The following is a 20,135-nucleotide window of genomic DNA, read 5'->3' as shown; positions in this document are numbered from 1 at the left end:
AATCAGCTGAGCCGCCCGATGAAACCGGTATCCTGCAATGTGATTGGACAAGACAGACACACACCCCCGAAAAGAGGAGGAGTAGAGTTTCCAGCTCCACAGGGACACCAGCCTCGTAGAGATACCATGGACACATGAAGTAAACAGATATCGCTGTTTGTGTCGGAAGTGTGGTAAGGGGGCACAGGGCTAGTGGAGCTGGTTTCAACTGTTTGTTTTCATTAATTTAACGCATGCGCAATTCAGAAGGGGTTGCCGGTTAGCGCATGCGCAGTGGAGAGGGATGTCGTGAACGCGCTTTAGAGAGATGTATAGAGCGGGTGGGACCGCTCTATACGTCAAAGATCAGAAAAGCAGGAAATAGGGTTTGGGAGGAGTCAATCATGGAAACGGTAGGGAATGATAAATCTTCATATTTTGCAAATTATAAATTATATAGAGAAAACAAGTTAGCGATTCACTTATATAAGATTTAACAAATGCTTTGATGTGTTACAACCCTGAAAACTTTACCTTCACTTTAACAATGTTAAGTATAGGAGGAGGGGGCATGCTGCTTAGAAGCCTGTATCTCAGGCATCTAAGCAGCTACAGACCCCCAAGACCCACTGTTGGAAAGGTAATCGCATAAACTTTTCAACAGTGTAAGTCTTGGGGGTCTGTAAAAAAATAAAAAAAGTTAAAAAAAAATGTTTTCAAAAATTTAAAAATTTAAAAAAAACAGAAAATATTAGCACCCAGGTGGGAAAGTGCTTAGCACTCAAAGGGTTAAAGTAAATTGGTATTAGTTCACCATATTTGTTCAGCTAGCTCCCAGTAGTGCATTGCTGCTCCTTCAACAATGGATGCCAAGACAATAAAGCAAATCTGATAATAGAATTGTATGCTCTATCTGACTCAAAAAATAAAAATTGACCATGTTTCCAATTACTTGTTATACCTGCAGGAGAGTATAAAATGTATGATAAATTGCATATTTATGTTTATGTTTGTATATGAAATAGCTGATATTGTTCTTTGATATTACAAGTTGGAAAAAAAATGGTTTTGCTCTAGCGGTAACCCGACTAGCGCACAAATCGGAACTTAGAATAACACGTGCATGTTCACGTATTCCCTCATAGAAGTCAATGGAGAGAAAAAAATGGGGAAAAAACACCCCAATCTCTCCCAAACAACATAACATATTCTCAATTGCACTGACTCCACATGAAAATATGAATATTTCATATTCCAAATGTTCTTAACAATGTTCTTAACTATTTATTCATAATTCAATATTTCTACAATACATATATCTGATGTGTTTTTTTTAAAACAAATATGTATTTATACCTATTTATAGATATGTACAGATATATATAATATACATATATATATAAATATATATAGGAATATCTATTTAAAAATACTTAAAACATATTCTGCTATGTAAAGAACATTGTAATGTGAAATATTTACAGTAAATTATTAAATATGAATATTGCATAAATATGTTTTTACATATTTTCACCTACTTAACGGGAAAATGCTCCAATACACTTATATATATGTCTATATATGTATTCATATATATTAATGTATTTATATGTGTATGTCTGTAAATACATATATACACGTATAAATGCATTAATATATATGTACACATAAATAAACATGCATATATAAACTTACAAATTCATCTTTAGTAAAGTATATGTATGTGTCTCTATGTTAAAGTCCTTTGCCGGCTTTTTTTTTTTCTAACACCCGAGATCTCATATCTTTGAGCCCTTATAACTTTTGTGTGCAATATGTTATAAAAAAAAAAATTTTAATAGACAGAGTTATTATAAGTGTAAGTTTACTTTGTAATGTGCTTCGTGCAACTTTTTAGTTTCGGAAAACAGTTAACCACTGCTCTGAAATCGCGGTAATGATTCTAGCGTAAATCGCAATTAAAAGAGCAAACAATTGCGAAAAAACCCTTGCGAAATTGTTTGCACTCCACTTGTAATCTGGCCCTAAATACATTTCATGCACCTCCCTCTATTCATGGAGAGTTACTGCACATGTGCCAACAGGTCAGTACTGGAGTGAAAGCAAGATTTCTGCATGGCGACACCCATGGCTAGAGGAATGCGGGAAATAACCTCAATACTCAAAATGCAATAAATAAAATGTATGTAGCGTGTAATGTCCATTTAAAGAGCATAACATTTTACAGTACACTTTCCCTTTAAGGTATAGGGCTGCAATTATGTGGGGCTGCAGAGCCATTGGTCTCATTGGATGTGGTTATATAGCTCAAAGGGGCTGTGTTATCAACAGTCTGATCTGATGTGTGGGTTTGTGGCTCACACAGGGGCTGTAGGACCAGGGTTGTAAGGTCTGAGGTGGGTATGTGGTTTCATGGTCAGGGGTCTGGTCTTAGGTCTAATGTGTATATGTAGCTTATATAGGGGCATCAAAATGTACTGCAAAGTGTAAAAATTCACTGCAAAATATTATTATGCTTGTGATATTTTATTTTTTTGCCCCCCCCCCTCCCCGAAAAACATTCCTGCGGACGCCCATAAATGACAGTTTAATTTAGAATTTAGTGTCCCTTTAAAGCTGATGGGACTCATTTACCCAGTGAGACAACAGAAGTGCTTGTGGAGCCAGTGCAGCTATGTGCTGTGCCTCTTTAATCCCTTGGTACCACAATACAGTGTAATAATGCATAGTACCAGCATCACACACTGATGGAATAAGTATCACTAGTACCTTACACTGCTTATTTAAGAAAAAAAATATCTTGTTGACCCTGTTATATACACATGAATATACTGTTGTCTTCTAGGGCATATGCACATTACAGCTGGTAAGCACAGTCTGTTTCTGTTCACAGTACATTTGCACTGTGCTCCAATACCCCATACACCTTTGTACAACTGCTACCGCAATATTCCATATATCCTTTCTTTAGTATCCCCATAATTCTTTATCCCATCTTTCCCGAAACACCCCATAACCTAATTCTCACTGCCCCGTGTCTTGTTTTTCCTCCACCATCCCCTAACACTTTTCTCCCACCCCACTATGTCCTCATCTTTCCCATCCCCCAGACTCATTTCCAGCATTCCTCTTAATACCACATTAACGAAGGCTGCTCATTTGAATACATAATCAGCTCCAGCATTCTGCCTGGCTAATTTCGAGGTGGGGAAGAAACTGTGGAGGGGGGTTTGGGGGAGAGAAAGGAAGAATTTGCATATTAATTTTCCAGAAAGAAAGAGAATGTTTACAGCATTCTTAGATGGGTATCCAATGGAGTTTAACCCCTCCCTCCTACAAACCTTATGCTGTCTCTAAGTTTATCACTTGAGATTGTCATATCAAAACCCTGTAGAGCATCACTTAACCCTTTCCTTAATTCTGTTCTTTCATAAACCTACTCAGCTTCTCCCCTCTAAACAGAACCTGCAAATCATTACTTAATAATTGCTAAATAACAAAAAACCCTGTTTAATAAATAAAAAAATAAGGCTAAAGAGATTCACAGAAACCTGCAGATCATCACTTACATCTTCCTAATAGGAACTTACAATGAATCACTTAAATCTCCCCTCACAGAGACTTGAAGATCATCAAATCCCTCAAATGGAAATCTACAAGAAAACACTTATTTGCCCCTAGCAAAGACCTACGGAGCTCCACTTATCTATTTCTAACAGAGACCTTAGATAACCACTTACCCTTTCTTATTAAAAACTTGCAGAATATCACTTACCTTTCCTAAGAGATGCTTGTAGCGCATTACTTGCCTCTCCCTTACAGAGATCTGCAGAACATTGCCTACCTCCCATTAGCAGAAAACCTGCAGAGCATTACTTGCTTTCCCCCTGGCAAGAACCTACAGAGTAACACTTATCTCTTTCTAGCAGAATCCTCCAGAAAATCAGTTACCCTTCAATTTTAGAAACTTGCAGAACATTGCTCGCCTCTTCCTAATAAAATATTGGGAAGTATCACTTACCTTTTTTAACAGAAATCTACAGAGAACCACTTACCTCCACCTACAAAAATATCTTTAGAGATACCCATAAAAGTAGTTTCCTAGCCAAAAGCTGCAGAACATTACCTACTTTTTTTTTTTTTACAGAATGCTATATTTAACCCCTTCCGTGAAAAGCCTACTCTGCTTAAAAATCCAAAAAAGTCTACAAAATATATGTCTCACTCAAATAAAGTACAAAGCCTCTGGTATGCTAGCATGCCTGCAGAGTATTGCACCTTTATCTCTGCACTGCAAAGTCTGCGGTGTGCAATTCATCCCCTCAAGTGCCAAAAGATCAGTAGAGCGATGTTTAACCCTCTTCCAGACATGGACACAAGCTGTGTACAAAGGAGGGGATTCTCTGTGGGATTCCAAAGATCAAGACAAGAATAGCTGTGACGTCTTAAAAAAATGAGAGATGTACGTTTTTTATTCATCTGCTATGATATAAAAAAATCAGGTTTAATTAACTGACCGTATATTATCGGAATGTGGACCCCTATGACTTAGCTCAGTCTGTATTCTTTCTGCCCTGGACCTTACTTAAAAGACCTATAATATTTATTGATGTGATATATATATGCGCAATATTCCAAACACTGCCTTTAAAGCACTAAATGAGTTAATTATTTTTTTATCTGCCCTTAGAATGAATTAAGTGTAGATATGTGAACATAAATAGGGGGCTTTGAGAGGAAATTGGGAAGGGGGGAACAGCGTGGCAATAACAGCTGTACCATTCTAGAAAATAGCTAGCTCCTGATACCATGTCTCCCCGGTAATGCATTGCTTCACATTTGCATACTGCAGTGTGTGCGCAATTAAAATGAACTTTTAATTTCTTCAGAGTTAATGACTTCTTGTCCTACACAACACACATAAATGCCAGGGGATCAACATGAGATGGTACAAGGGAGTGGGATTAACACATTCCTCTCTGTTTTATACTAGAGATCTCTTTATGTGTAAAGAATGGAAAGATGCATTGTAATGAACCAGAATGTTTAGATGTATGAGGTTTGCTGCTAGATTAGAATGTTAAATAGCTTCACAGTATATCAGTGTTGGCTTATAGCTAAGTGTAGGTTAGTACTGAAGAATGGAAGACATAAGACATCATGATGAGCAGTGAGAGAAATGTCTTTATCTGTTATAAGCTCCCATTCTGATAGATACCTATAGAACATGGGTCCTTTCCTATAGTTGAAACACTGTCTGTTATGGCCTCGTAGTGTGCTAAGTATGTGACTCTAGGAGGACATCTTGAATGAAGGTAAAGTGCCAATACTGACACGTTCTTTATCCAACATGGATGCTGAGTGTTATAGATTTTCAGAGCATTCTGCGGCTAAAAATGATAACAGCTACCATGCAATTTGCTTGGAACCCATGATGAAATTTGCTCACCCAATGTAAACCCACTGCCTCAGCAATTTTCCAGTATGTCCTTTGCGTATTAAATTCTTTATAAACAGCTCTTTTATTTTGAATTTAAAATAGCTAATTTTATCTTTTGAAATCACCACCTAAATTCAAACTTTAATACTGCAGTATTAGCTATAGAAAGGCTTTCTAAACAGTGGGGCAGGGAGAGCACAGTCCATTTGAAAGGGTGTTCCTGCAGCAGCTTTGAATACAATGAACTCTAATCAGCTTCTTGTCTGGGTACCTTATCTCTTTCACTCCACATAGACCCACGCTTCAGTAGGAATAGACCAATGAATATCACTGCTCATGACTTGGTATATTTGATGTATAACTGTTCTTTGTATATTGATTTACAAGGTATATGGTTCCACCTGTATGTAGGATCTTATGTTATATAACTGATCCCAATATATGGAATTATTGATAAATTACCTAAAAAGTAAAGAATTTCCATTAGAAAAGCCAAGTACAATAAAGTTGCTCTGTCCCTATATCATTTTGGAACCTTACAAAATTCCTGAGGGTTCAATAAGATAGTAGTTGTCAAATAGCAATTGATGTGGTCTACAGAACTGAACAAAGTGCTCCATATATACACTGCCCTAAAAAGCTGGAGTAACATGGCACCTTCTCTGGCAATCAAAGCCCATTAACACTAAAGTAGTTTATTAGATCAATATAAACAACAGTGATATCCCTCAGTAACAGTGCAGGAACCCATTCATCACCCACATTGCTGGCAGCAGCTCTGTTTACCAAAGAAATACACAAGAAGAACATACAGCGGCTCCATTAGAGCAATTTGTTTCATTAAAATTATGGTGCAGCTATACATTTCTAGCGCTGTCTACAACTGACACAAATCATAGGTGTCTGGACAGCTGGAAAAAGTAGAAGACATAAAGGGCTAGATAACAAATGCCCCCACTATTAATAGTTGAAAGGATTAACGGATTAGCGCACCTCAAGGCAGCGTAAAGTGTAAGGGTTAAAAAAAATGTTTTCTAAACACAACATAAATCCAAAAATAAAGTATTACACTCATATATACACTTTCTGATAAAAACGTTTTATATAATTATTAATAATTTTTTTATAAGGGTTAGAAGAGATATATATCTCAAGGTATATTAGTTGACTGAGATAGGCTGTAATGTATACATATATTACATATATGTCTAAATGTGTGTATATGTATATATATATATATATATATGTTTATGTGTTTATATGCATAAATATATATATTCATACATACAGTATATACACATGTATACACACGCACATATATACAGTATATATATATATATAAATAATGTCATTTATACCGACCTGGGTGCAATCCTCAAAGATGTAAATTTGTAAAGAAGGGCACTCTCTGGATTTTTGTTTCAAACTTTAAATATATTAATTCTGACAGCATCAGAATTTTAATTACAGAAGATCATAGTCGACGTTTCGGCTCGTATATGAGCCTTCTTCAAGACAAAAGATATCATTAGTCGGCTATTGAGCCGTACTACCAGACGAGAAAATGGTATGTCCATTTTCTCGTCTGGGAGTACGGCTCAATAGCCAACTAATGATATCTTTTGTCTTGAAGAAGGCTCATATACGAGCCGAAAAGTCGACTATGATCTTCTGTAATTAAAATTCTGATGCTGTCAGAATTAATATATTTAAAGTTTGAAAGAAAAATAATGCCCTTCTTTACAAATAAATATATATATATATATATATATATATATATATATAATATATATATATATATATATATATATATATATATATATATAACACTTCGGAGCCCTTTCCACTCAAATAACTTTAAACATGAAAAATAATTTTTGTTAATTTTTATATATTGTAATGTGTATTACTGTGTTTTTGATATATTGAAATATTTAACATTCCAATGTTCTTTACTTAGAAGAAAATGTTTTTTTATTTTTAAATATGTATTTCTATATACATATATATATATATATATATATATATATATATATATATATATATATATATATATATAGACAAAAAAGGTTTAGACAGCGCCTGTACATCCACTATAACTGAAAATATAGTCAACTAGAATAGTTCATGAAAATCCTGTGGATATAGTCAGTCAGTGATGAATCGCCAATTATCAGAGGATATGAGATAAAAATTGGTATAAAATACCCTTACCAGATATTACCCCAATCTAATGAGGTAAGTATGCCGCACTGGGGGTATATGTAGGTAGTAGAATCTCTTTCTGGATGCCGGAGCGTGTGGCTTTTCTGATTTCGTCTGCCTCCTGGAGTATGTGGGGATGTAGTTCTTGTAATGAAGATATCCCACAAGCTTCCTGTGCAGGTGTATATATAGCCTCTTGGAGTGGTTCTCTATCCCGGTATAAACTTTCTCCGGCAGTTCACGTTTTCTGTTTCCCTCCTTCAGGATAGAGAACCACTCCAAGAGGCTCCTTTAAAATAACTCTGGTATTCAGAGTCCATATAATGTCAGCGTTAGGCTCCAAAAAAGGAGCGTAGAGCATATTTAACGCAAATGCAACTCTCGATACCAGAGTTGCTTACGGACGTGGCCAACCTCAAAAACGTGCTAGTGCACGATTCCCCCATAGGAAACAATGGGGCTGTTTGAGCTGAAAAAAAACCTAACACCTGCAAAAAAGCCGCGTTCAGCTCCTAACGCAGCCCCATTGTTTGCTATGGGGAAACATTTCCTACGTCTGCACCTAACACTCTAACATGTACCCCGAGTCTAAACACCCCTAACCTTACACTTGTTAACCCCTAATCTGCCGCCCCCGCTATCGCTGACCCCTGCATATTATTATTAACCCCTAATCTGCCGCCCACAACGTCGCCTCCACCTGCCTACACTTATTAACCCCTAATCTGCCAACCGGACCTGAGCGCTACTATAATAAAGTTATTAACCCCTAATCCGCCTCACTAACCCTATAATAAATAGTATTAACCCCTAATCTGCCCTCCCTAACATCGCCGACACCTAACTTCAATTATTAACCCCAAATCTGCCGACTGGAGCTCACCGCTATTCTAATAAATGTATTAACCCCTAAAGCTAAGTCTAACCCTAACACTAACACCCCCCTAACTTAAATATAATTTTAATCTAACGAAATTAATTATCTCTTATTAAATAAATTATTCCTATTTAAAGCTAAATACTTACCTGTAAAATAAATCCTAATATAGCTACACTATAAATTATAATTATATTATAGCTATTTTAGGATTAATATTTATTTTACAGGTAACTTTGTAATTATTTTAACCAGGTACAATAGCTATTAAATAGTTAAGAACTATTTAATAGTTACCTAGTTAAAATAATAACAAAATTACCTGTAAAATAAATCCTAACCTAAGTTACAATTAAACCTAACACTACACTATCATTAAATTAATTAAATAAAATATCTACAATTACACCTAACACTACACTATCAATACATTAATTAAATACAATATCTACAAATAACTACAATGAAATAAACTAACTAAAGTACAAAAAATAAAAAAGAACTAAGTTACAAAAAATAAAAAAATATTTACAAACATAAGGAAAATCTTACAACAATTTTAAACTAATTACACCTACTCTAAGCCCCCTAATAAAATAACAAAGCCCCCCAAAATAAAAAATGCCCTACCCTATTCTAAATTACTAAAGTTCAAAGCTCTTTTACCTTACCACCCCTGAACAGGGCCCTTTGCGGGGCATGCCCCAAAGAATTCAGCTCTTTTGCCTGTAAAAAAAAACATACAATACCCCCCCAACATTACAACCCACCACGCACATACCCCTAATCTAACCCAAACCCCCCTTAAATAAACCTAACACTAAGCCCCTGAAGATCATCCTACCTTGTCTTCACCATACCAGGTTCACCGATCGGTCCTGGCTCCAAAATCTTCATCCAACCCAAGCGGGGGCTGGCGATCCATCATCCGGCGGCTGAAGAGGTCCAGAAGAGGCTCCAAAGTCTTCATCCTATCCGGGAAGAAGAGTAGATCCGGACCGGCAACCATCATCTTCCAAGCGGCATCTTCTATCTTCATCCGATGAGGACCGGCTCCATCCTGAAGACCTCCACCGCGGACCCATCTTCATCCGGCGACGTCCAACTGAAGAATGACGGTTCCTTTAAGGGACGTCATCCAAGATGGCGTCCCTCGAATTCCGATTGGCTGATAGGATTCCAATCAGCCAATCAGATTGAGCTTGCATTCTATTGGCTTTTCCGATCAGCCAATAGAATGCGAGCTCAATCTGATTGGCTGATTGGATCAGCCAATCGGATTGATCTTGATTCTGATTGGCTGATTCCATCAGCCAATCAGAATATTCCTACCTTAATTCCGATTGGCTGATAGAATCCTATCAGCCAATCGGAATTCGAGGGACGCCATCTTTCATGACGTCCCTTAAAGGAACCGTCATTCTTCAGTTGAACGTCGCCGGATGAAGATGGGTCCGCGGTGGAGGTCTTCAGGATGGAGCCGGTCCTCATCGGATGAAGATAGAAGATGCCGCTTGGAAGATGATGGTTGCCGGTCCAGATCTACTCTTCTTCCCGGATAGGATGAAGACTTTGGAGCCTCTTCTGGACCTCTTCAGCCGCCGGATGATGGATTGCCAGCCCCCGCTTGGGTTGGATGAAGATTTTGGAGCCAGGACCGATCGGTGAACCTGGTATGGTGAAGACAAGGTAGGATGATCTTCAGGGGCTTAGTGTTAGGTTTATTTAAGGGGGGTTTGGGTTAGATTAGGGGTATGTGGGTGGTGGGTTGTAATGTTGGGGGGGGGGTATTGTATGTTTTTTTTTACAGGCAAAAGAGCTGAATTCTTTGGGGCATGCAAAGGGCCCTGTTCAGGGCTGGTAAGGTAAAAGAGCTTTGAACTTTAGTAATTTAGAATAGGGTAGGGCATTTTTTTATTTTGGGGGGCTTTGTTATTTTATTAGGGGGCTTAGAGTAGGTGTAATTAGTTTAAAATTGTTGTAAGATTTTTCTTATGTTTGTAAATATTTTTTTATTTTTTGTAACTTAGTTCTTTTTTATTTTTTGTACTTTAGTTAGTTTATTTCATTGTAGTTATTTGTAGGTATTGTATTTAATTAATGTATTGATAGTGTAGTGTTAGGTTTAATTGTAGGTAATTGTAGCTATTTTATTTAATGAATTTAATGATAGTATAGTGTTAGGTTTAATTGTAACTTAGGTTAGGATTTATTTTACAGGTAATTTTGTAATTATTTTAACTATTTTAACTATTAAATAGTTCTTAACTATTTAATAGCTATTGTACCTGGTTAAAATGAATACAAAGTTACCTGTAAAATAAATATTAATCCTAAAATAGCTATAATATAATTATAATTTATATTGTAGCTATATTAGGATTTATTTTACAGGTAAGTATTTAGCTTTAAATAGGAATAATTTATTTAATAAGAGTTAATTTATTTCGTTAGATTTAAATTATATTTAAGTTAGGGGGGTGTTAGTGTTAGGGTTAGACTTAGCTTTAGGGGTTAATACATTTATTAGAATAGCGGTGAGCTCCAGTTGGCAGATTAGGGGTTAATGTTTGAAGTTAGGTGTCGGCGATGTTAGGGAGGGCAGATTAGGGGTTAATACTATTTATTATAGGGTTAGTGAGGCGGATTAGGGGTTAATAACTTTATTATGATAGCGGTGCGGTCCGCTCGGCATATTAGGGGTTAATAAGTGTAGGCAGGTGGAGGTGACATTGTGGGGGGCAGATTAGGGGTTAATAAATATAATATAGGGGTCGGCGGTGTTAGGGGCAGCAGATTAGGGGTACATAGCTATAATGTAGGTGACGGCTCTTTGCGGTCGGCAGATTAGGGGTTAATTATTGTAGGTAGCTGGCTGCGACGTTGTGGGGGGCAGGTTAGGGGTTAATAAATATAATATAGGGGTCGGCAGTGTTAGGGGCAGCAGATTAGGGGTACATAAGGATAACGTAGGTGGCGGTCGGCAGATTAGGGGTTAAAAAAATTAAATCGAGTGGCGGCGATGTGGGGGGGCTTCGGTTTAGGGGTACATAGGTAGTTTATGGGTGTTAGTGTACTTTAGAGTACAGTATTTAAGAGCTTTATGAACCGGCGTTAGCCCAGAAAGCTCTTAACTACTGACTTTTTTCTGCGGCTGGAGTTTTGTCGTTAGATTTCTAACGCTCACTTCAGACACGACTCTAAATACCGGAGTTAGAAAGATCCCATTGAAAAGATAGTATACGCAATTTACGTAAGGGGATCTGCGGTATGGAAAAGTCGCGGCTGAAAAGTGAGCGTTAGACCCTTTTTTGAGTGACTCCAAATACCGGCGGTAGCCTAAAACCAGCGTTAGGAGCCTCTAACGCTGGTTTTCACGGCTACCGCCAAACTCCAAATCTAGGCCAATAGAAATAAGAATTACATGGAATTTAACAAAAAAAATGTACGCCAAGGCCAGTAATGAAAATAAGTTATTTTTTTTAATGCTTGTAGAATTCGACATTTTGATAAAAAAAATGACTTGCTTTAATTTGTCTCACATTTTAAGATAACATTACTAACATTTCATTGCTGATTCAAGCTAACTGATGGGTTGATTACAATCTAAGGGGTCTATTTATCAAGCTCCGAACGGAGCTTTATGCCCCGTGTTTCTGGCGAGCCTTCATAACCGCTGCTCCATAACCTGTCTGTCTGCTCTGAGGCGGCAGACAGAAATCAACCCGATCGAATACGATCGGGTTGATTGACACCCCCTGCTAGCGTCCGATTGGCCGTGAATCTGCAGGGGGCGGTATTGCACCAGCAGTTCACAAGAACTGCTGGTGCAATGATAAATGCTGACAGCGTATGCTGTCAGCATTTATCGATGTGCGGCAGACATGGTTCGCTATAGCGGATCATGTCCGTCCGCACAATGATAAATGGACCCCTAATAATGATTTCGGATTTCTTCAGACAGTATTTTCAGTCTTTTTCAGTGATCACAATCACAAAGTGTATTTGCCTATAATACCCCTGAAGCACAAAACTGTTACCTTTCGAAAACAAAACAAAATTGTTATTTGCCCTTTTAATCTTGTGATGTCTTATTTAAAAAAAATGCAACAGGTTAAAGGGCCATTATAGTCAAAAAAAGACCTGCTCTAATCCGCTAGAGCATAGAATTTTAAGCATGGAATTTTAAGACTATCGATCCTACACTGCTGGGTGTTTAACCCCCCAAAAAGCGGTTAAACATTATTGTACTTGCCTTTTCCACATGATATTCTTCAGACTTTACTTTTTAAGTATTTTGTCTATAATCCCATATATTGGCATCAGTTATATAAGATCCTACATACAGGTATACCTTGTAAATCTATATACAAAGAACAGTTATACATCCAATATAGCAAGACATGAGCAGTGATATTTATTGGTCTGTTCCTACTGAAGCGTGGGTCTATGTGGAGTGAAATAGACAAGAAGCTTATTAGAGTTCATTGTATTCAAAGCTGCTGCAGGGACATCCTTGCAAATGGACTGTGCTATCCCTGCCCCATTGTTTAGTAAGCTTTCCTATAGCCAATACTGTAGTTTTTAAATTTTAGTATAGATGGTGGTTTCAACAAACAAAATCTGCTATTTCAAATTATGAAATAAAGGTAAAGGAGCTATTTGTTAAGAATTTAATACACATCAGGTAAAATGGACCTTTGAAACATATTTAATGGGCTATACCTGTCCGTTACCCTTCTCAGCCTGTACCTGCTGGTAAGTGACCATTAGCTCACTACTGCCACATATGTATAACATTTTATACATTTAAAGTGATATTAAAGGGACACTGAACCAAAAAAAAATATTTTGTGATTCAGATAGAGCATGAAATTTTAAGCAATTTTCTAATTTACTCCTATAATCAAATTTTCTTTATTCTCTTGGTATCTTTATTTGAAATGCAAGAATATAAGTTTAGATACCGGACCATTTTTGGTGAACAACCTGGGTTGTCCTTGCTGATTGGTGGATAACTTCATCCACCAATAAAAAAAGTGCTGTCCAGAGTCCTGAACCAAGAAAAGAGCTTAGATGCCTTCTTTTTCAAATAAAGATAGCAGGAGAATTAAGAAAAATTGATAATAGGAGTAAATTAGAAAGTTGCTTAAAATTGCATGCTCTATCTAAATCCCGAAAGAAAAACATTTGGGTTCAGTGTCCCTTTAAGTATCAAAAAATATCCCTTTTGTTGTTTCAAGGGTCTGTATGTCTTATACTTTTTACAGCTGCCCAGACTCCTATTATTTTGTCAGTTGTAAGGTAGTGCTAGAAATGTACAACTGCACCATATTTTCACACTAAGGAAATGAAACAAATGGCTCTAATGGAGTATCCATCTTTAAATCTTATTGCGTCTTTATTTAGTAAACAGAGCTGCTGTCAGCATTGTGGGTGATGTATGGGTTCCTGCACTGTTACTGAGCATATCACTGCTGTTTATATCGATCTAATAAACGACTTTAGTGTTAGGAGTAAATGGGCTTTGATTGGCAGAGAAGGTGGCACGTTACAGCATGTTAGGACAGTGTATATACGGAACACTTTGTTCAGTTCTGTAGACCACAGGAAACATAGTGAGTATATCAATGCAGGTGTATACAGTCAGTCAGGGATTCTGCTAAGGAGATTAAGGTGGAAGAAAATCTAATAAAACTACAAAATGAAATGGCTATATGAAAGTGCAAAAAGAAAATGCTCTATGGTAGAGTGTGGTTTACGCTAGCATAATGGTGTTATTGTGAGTCATTTTCATTGCGCTGGTATAACAAGTGGAGCGAAATCATGATTGCGCTAACACAATGGCCATTTACTCTTCAATCCTTATCGGGTTCTTATTAGCTCTGGTTAACTGTTTTCCGAAACAAAAATGTTGCACAAAACACTTCAAAAATACAAAAGTACAGTTACACTCATATTAACACTGGCTAATAAAAATGATTGAAAAAAAAATATTGCACAAAAAAGTTATAAGGTCTCAAAGATATGAGATCTCGGGGGTAAGAAAGAAAAAAAAGGCAAAATGGCTTTAACATTGAGACACCTACATATACATTGCTAAAGATGTATTTGTATGTTTATAAATATATATTAAAGTATTTGTATGTGTATATATGTATTTACAGTCATATATACACAAATAAAAACATGAATATATATTTACACACATATAGACATATATAGAAGTGCATTATAGCCCTTTGCCATTAAGTAGATGAAAACATGATAAAATAAAAATTTTAACTATGTAGTTACTGTAAATATTTCACATTCGCTAATGCGAATATGCTATGTTGTTTGCACAATGGGTGTTAGGTTTTTTTCAACAATTTTTTTTTAGGCGCGATCTCGGGTGTTAGTTTAACCCCCCCCCCCCCACTTTTTTTTCTCTATTGATTTCTACGGAGGAATACATGCACGCGCACGCGAAAAATTAAGTTAGGTTTTTCATGCTATTCGGGTTACCGCTAGGACAAAATATGTTGTTTTTTTTTTTTTTTTAACTTGTAATACAAATGCAACCCAAATAGTGCAAAAAGCTTAACACAAGCAGAGTTTTCACCATCACAAAAAAAAAATACAGTGCCACTTGTAATCCAGCCCATAGTTAAAATCATCTCCAGCGCAGCAATGTCACATCTGGCAAGCCAGGGACACGAGGCATGTATGTACTGTAGCCATCAGTCTCCAGTTTGCTCCCTTTAGTGCATTACTGTCTGCCAACAAAGGATACCAAGAGAACAAAGTACATGTGAAAATAGAAGTGAATATAAAAGTATCTTAAATTGCATGTTTTATTTTAATTATGCAAGTTTAATTTGGACTTTCCTATTTTCTTAATTCATAAAGCTGAACCTCATGGGAAAGCTGGAGACAAGCTGGGGAGAGTTTGCAGACTCAAAGCAAACTAAATAGTTGTGATATACAGTATATATATCATATATCATATTGATATACTTTTTAGCTCTGTGATTACCTTTTATCTAAGCCTCTGCAGTCCCTTATTTCAGTTCTTTTGACAGACTTGTATTTTAGCCAATCAGTGCTGACTCATAAATAACTCCATGGGAGTGAGCACAATGTTCTCTATATAGCACACATGAACTAAAACCCTCTACTGCTACTGTCAAAATGCACTGATATAAGAGGCAGCCTTCAAGGGCTTAGAAATTAGCATACCTAGGTTTAGCTTTCATCAAAAAATACTAAGAGAACAAAGCACATTTGATGATAAAAGTAAATTGGAAAAAAAAATAATTCCATGCCCTATCTGGATTATGAAAGTTTAATTTTGACTAGACTGTCCCTTTAAATGGGCATTAAATTGTTTTTTTTATATATATGCCCCTGAAATTAAGCACTGCATTGCAAATGATCTGCAAACAAAATAAATGTTTATTTAAACATTTCAAATTGTCATTTTAGGAAAATGTGAATTGTTTTTGACGTCTGGGACACACTTTTTGAAAAAGACTCTTGACAGTTGTTTGTGTTATCTCCTTTGTTGTTTCCAAATAGAGACATATATAAATGATCTCCTGTACAAATCAAGCAATCACTGTGCAGGAGAGTTAGGGTTCTAAATTACATGGAATGCACTTCAATTTCTTTGGGTACAGTAAAAAATAAAACTACAGTTTTTATATTTTAATAACAGGAAAAGTATGCAGAATAACTAATGATCATTCTTTGAATTGCACTACGTGTAATTAAACCTTTTTATGAGGAATTTCATATTAAGGGCTCAATTAAAGGGACATAATACTCATATGCTAAATCACTTGAAACTGATGCAGTATAACTGTAAAAAGCTGACAGGAAAATATCACCTGAGCATCTCTATGTAAAAAAGTTAGATATTTTACCTCACAATTTCCTCAGCTCAGCAGAGTAAGTTCTGTGTAAAAAGTTATACTTCACCCTCTCCCAGCTGCAGGTAAAAATAAAAAACAATGAAGAAATGAACAGCAGCCAATCACCATCAGCAGTGCTGAGGTCATGAACTCTTACTGTGATCTCATGAGATTTGACTTAACTCTCATGAGATTTCATAGTAAGCTTCCTTTACCCGATTGGTGAAATAATAGGAGAGTTCACGAGGCTCATCCTTTCAGCTGTCCCAGGACAGACATACTAAAATGCTGCTTAGAAATCCTTTACAATGGGAGGTGGCTACTGAGGAACTTTTGAGGTAAAATATCTTTCTTTTTTACATAGAGATGTTCAGGTGATATTTTCTAGTCAGCTTTTTACAGCTATGCTGCATCACTTTCAAGTGTTTAAACATTTGGGTATTATGGCCCTTTAACCAAACACAACTGTAAATTAAAAGCTGCTTCCTAACGCAGACTTAACCCCTTAATGACCGGAACATTTTTCAATTTTCTTACCCTTAATGACAATGGCTATTTTTACATTTCTGTGGTGTTTGTGTTCAGCTGTAATTTTCCTCTTACTCATTTACTGTACCCACACATATTATATAACGTTTTTCTCGCCATTAAATGGACTTTCTAAATATACCATTATTTTCATTATATCTTATAATTTACTATAAAAAAAAATTATAAAATATGAGGAAAAAATTGAAAAAAACACACTTTTTCTAACTTTGACCCCCAAAATCTGTTACACATCTACAACCACCAAAAAACACCCATGCTAAATAGTTTCTAAATTTTGTCCTGAGTTTAGAAATACCCAATGTTTACATGTTCTTTGCTTTTTTTGCAAGTTATAGGGAAATAAATACAAGAAGCACTTTGCTATTTCTAAACCACTTTTTTTTCAAAATTAGCGCTAGTTACATTGGAACACTGATATCTGTCAGGAATACCTGAATATCCATTGACATGTATATATTTTTTTTTAGAAGACATCCCAAAGTATTGATCTAGGCCCATTTTGGTATATTTCATGCCACCGTTTCACCGCCAAATGCGATCAAATTAAAAAAAATGTTCACTTTTTCACACATTTTGTCACAAACTTTAGGTTTCCCACTGAAATTATTTACAAACAGCTTCTGCAATTATGGCACAAATGGTTGTAAATGCTTCTCTGGGATCGCCTTTGTTCAGAAATAGACTTATATGGCTTTGGGGTTGCTTTTTGGTAATTAGAAGGCCGCTAAATGCCGCTGCGCACCACACGTGTTTTATGCCCAGCAGTGAAGGGGTTAATTAGGGAGCATGTAGGGAGCTTGTAGGGTTAATTTTAGCTTTAGTTTAGTGTAGTAGACAACTCCAAGTATTGATCTAGGCCAATTTTGGTATATTTCATGCCACCATTTCACCGCCAAATGCGAGCAAATAAAAAAAACCTTTAAATTTTTCACAATTTTAGGTTTCTCACTGAAATTATTTACAAACAGTTTGTGCAATTATGGCACAAATGGTTGTAAAAGCTTCTCTGGGATCCCCTTTGTTCAGAAATAGCAGACATATATGGCTTTAGCGTTGCTTTTTGTTAATTAGAAGGCCGCTAAATGCTGCTGCGCACAACACGCGAATTATGCCCAGCAGTGAAGGAGTTAATTAGGTAGCTTGTAGGGCGCTGGCAGGGTTAATTTTAGCTTTAGTGTAGAGATCAGCCTCCCACCTGACACATCCCACCCCCTGATCCCTCCCAAACAGCTCTCTTCCCTCCCCCACCCCACAATTGTCCCCGCCATCTTAAGTACTGGCAGAAAGTCTGCCAGTACTAAATAAAAGGAGTTTTTTTTATTTTATTTTTAAAAAAAATGTATTCTGCTGTAATGGAGCCCTGCCTTAGCCCCCAACCTCCCTGATCCCCCACCAAACAGCTCTATAACCGTCCCTGCTACTTAATTGCCGCCATCTTGGGTACTGGCAGCTGTCTGCCAGTACCCAATTTGCCCCCAAAAATATTTATAAACTTTTGCCCCCAAAAATATTTATAAACTTTCCTGTAGTGTAGCAGCCCCCCCCCTCAATACCCCCAACCCCCCCCCCCCCCCCCAGATCCTTTTATATATATATATATTTTTATTTTTAATGTTTTGAACTTTTTATTTTTTTCCATTGGTGTCAGTGGCTAATATGCGCGCGCGCCCCCACGTGCACACGCACGCGCCCCACGTGCACACGTGCATGCCCCCACGTGCACATGCGCGCGCGCCCCCACGTGCACACGCGCGCCCGGACACTGCCGCCACCTTGCTTCCCTTCCCCCCGGAACACAGCACCATTGTTACCGGTGCAGAGAGGGCCACAGAGTGGCTCTCTCTGCATCGGAGGCTTGTTAAAAGGTATTGCAGGATGCCTCCATATCGAGGCATCACTGCAATACCCTGAGAGCTGCTGGAAGCGATTGCGATCGCTTCCAGCACTCTCTTAATCAACTGACGTACCAGGTACGTCCATTGTCACTAACTGCTAGTTTTTGCAGGACGTACCTGGTACGTCAGTTGTCATTAAGGGGTTAAAGGGACACTTAACTAAAAAATTTTCTTTCATAATTCAGATAGAGAATACATTTTAAACAACATTCTAAATTACTTCTATTATTTCATTTGCTTCATTCTTTAGATATCCTTTGCTGAAGAAATAGAAATGCACAGGGGTGAGTCGATCACACGAGGCATCTATGTGCAGCCACCAATCAGCAGCTACTGAACCTATCTATATATGCTTTTCAGCAAAGGATATCAAGAGAATGAAGCAAAATAGATAACAGAAGTAAATTAGAAACGTGTTTAACCCTTTGAGTGCTAAGCACTTTCCCACCTGGGTGCTAAGATTTTAAAAAAAAAATGTAAAAAATAATTTTTTAACAAAATTTTTTTAACTTTTTTTTTTTTTTTCAGACCCCCAAGTCGGAAAGGTTAGGCAATTACCTTTCCAATGGTGGGTCTTGGGGGTCTGTAGCTGCTTAGATGCCTGAGATACAGACTTCTAAGCAGCATGCCCCCTGCTCCTATACTTAACATTGTTAAGTATAAATAAAGTTGCACGGTGACGTCATCACGTTAGTGTGCGTGACGTCACCATGCAAAATGGGAAGCCACGGCGATGCCTGTCACTCTACAGGCACGATCGCCGGGGTAGGAGCCGGTGGGAGCCCCCAGATCTCCCTCAAGGTGGGAGAGTGCTAGTGACGGCTCTGAGCCGTCATTAGTACCAGAGTGGGGAATTCTGTGACGGCTCAGAGCCGTCATTAGCACTCAAAGGGTAAAAATTGCTTGCTCTTTCTAAATCATGAAACAAAAAAATTGGGTTTCGTTTCCCTTAAAATTGATTTACCATCCCTGCTTGTGAAGGAGCAGGTGGTGGATTTGCACAAGAACATTTTTCTGCAATTATACCTTCAAGCGGACAGGTTCCCTGGCCAGGGACATTGCTTGAATAAATGGGGCCCTAAGTTTAATGTCCCTTGAAAACATACCGTTGCGGTTCTGTCATTTACTTGTAGGGGGGGTATATTTAACGTCATATTTTTAAATCTTGTCTTAAATCATGTGGATTTAAGACAATGCCATTGCTTCAATAAGAAGCAATAGATGCTTTTAGTAACGTTATTTGGCCTGGCAATGTTATAACAAATAAGTCTTCATGCATTTCTATTAACACA

The 20,135-nt window shown here is 37.2% G+C and overlaps 1 long non-coding RNA gene across 1 annotated transcript in view; it reads left to right on the top strand.

Annotated features, from left to right (window-relative positions):
- The first annotated feature begins 354 nt into the window (after positions 1–354).
- The window catches only part of LOC128640455 (uncharacterized), a 141,703-nt gene continuing 121,922 nt past the window's right edge, over positions 355–20,135 (top strand). Inside the window, exon 1 of the long non-coding RNA XR_008399353.1 lies at positions 355–392. This is a non-coding gene — a long non-coding RNA (uncharacterized LOC128640455). The remainder of the gene's footprint in view (positions 393–20,135) is intronic.

The sequence above is a fragment of the Bombina bombina genome, chromosome 1 (assembly GCF_027579735.1).
Source record: "Bombina bombina isolate aBomBom1 chromosome 1, aBomBom1.pri, whole genome shotgun sequence".
Taxonomy (NCBI): domain Eukaryota; kingdom Metazoa; phylum Chordata; class Amphibia; order Anura; family Bombinatoridae; genus Bombina; species Bombina bombina.
The sequence above is the reverse complement of the archived record's forward strand: the minus strand, read 5'-3'. Positions and strand labels throughout refer to the sequence as shown.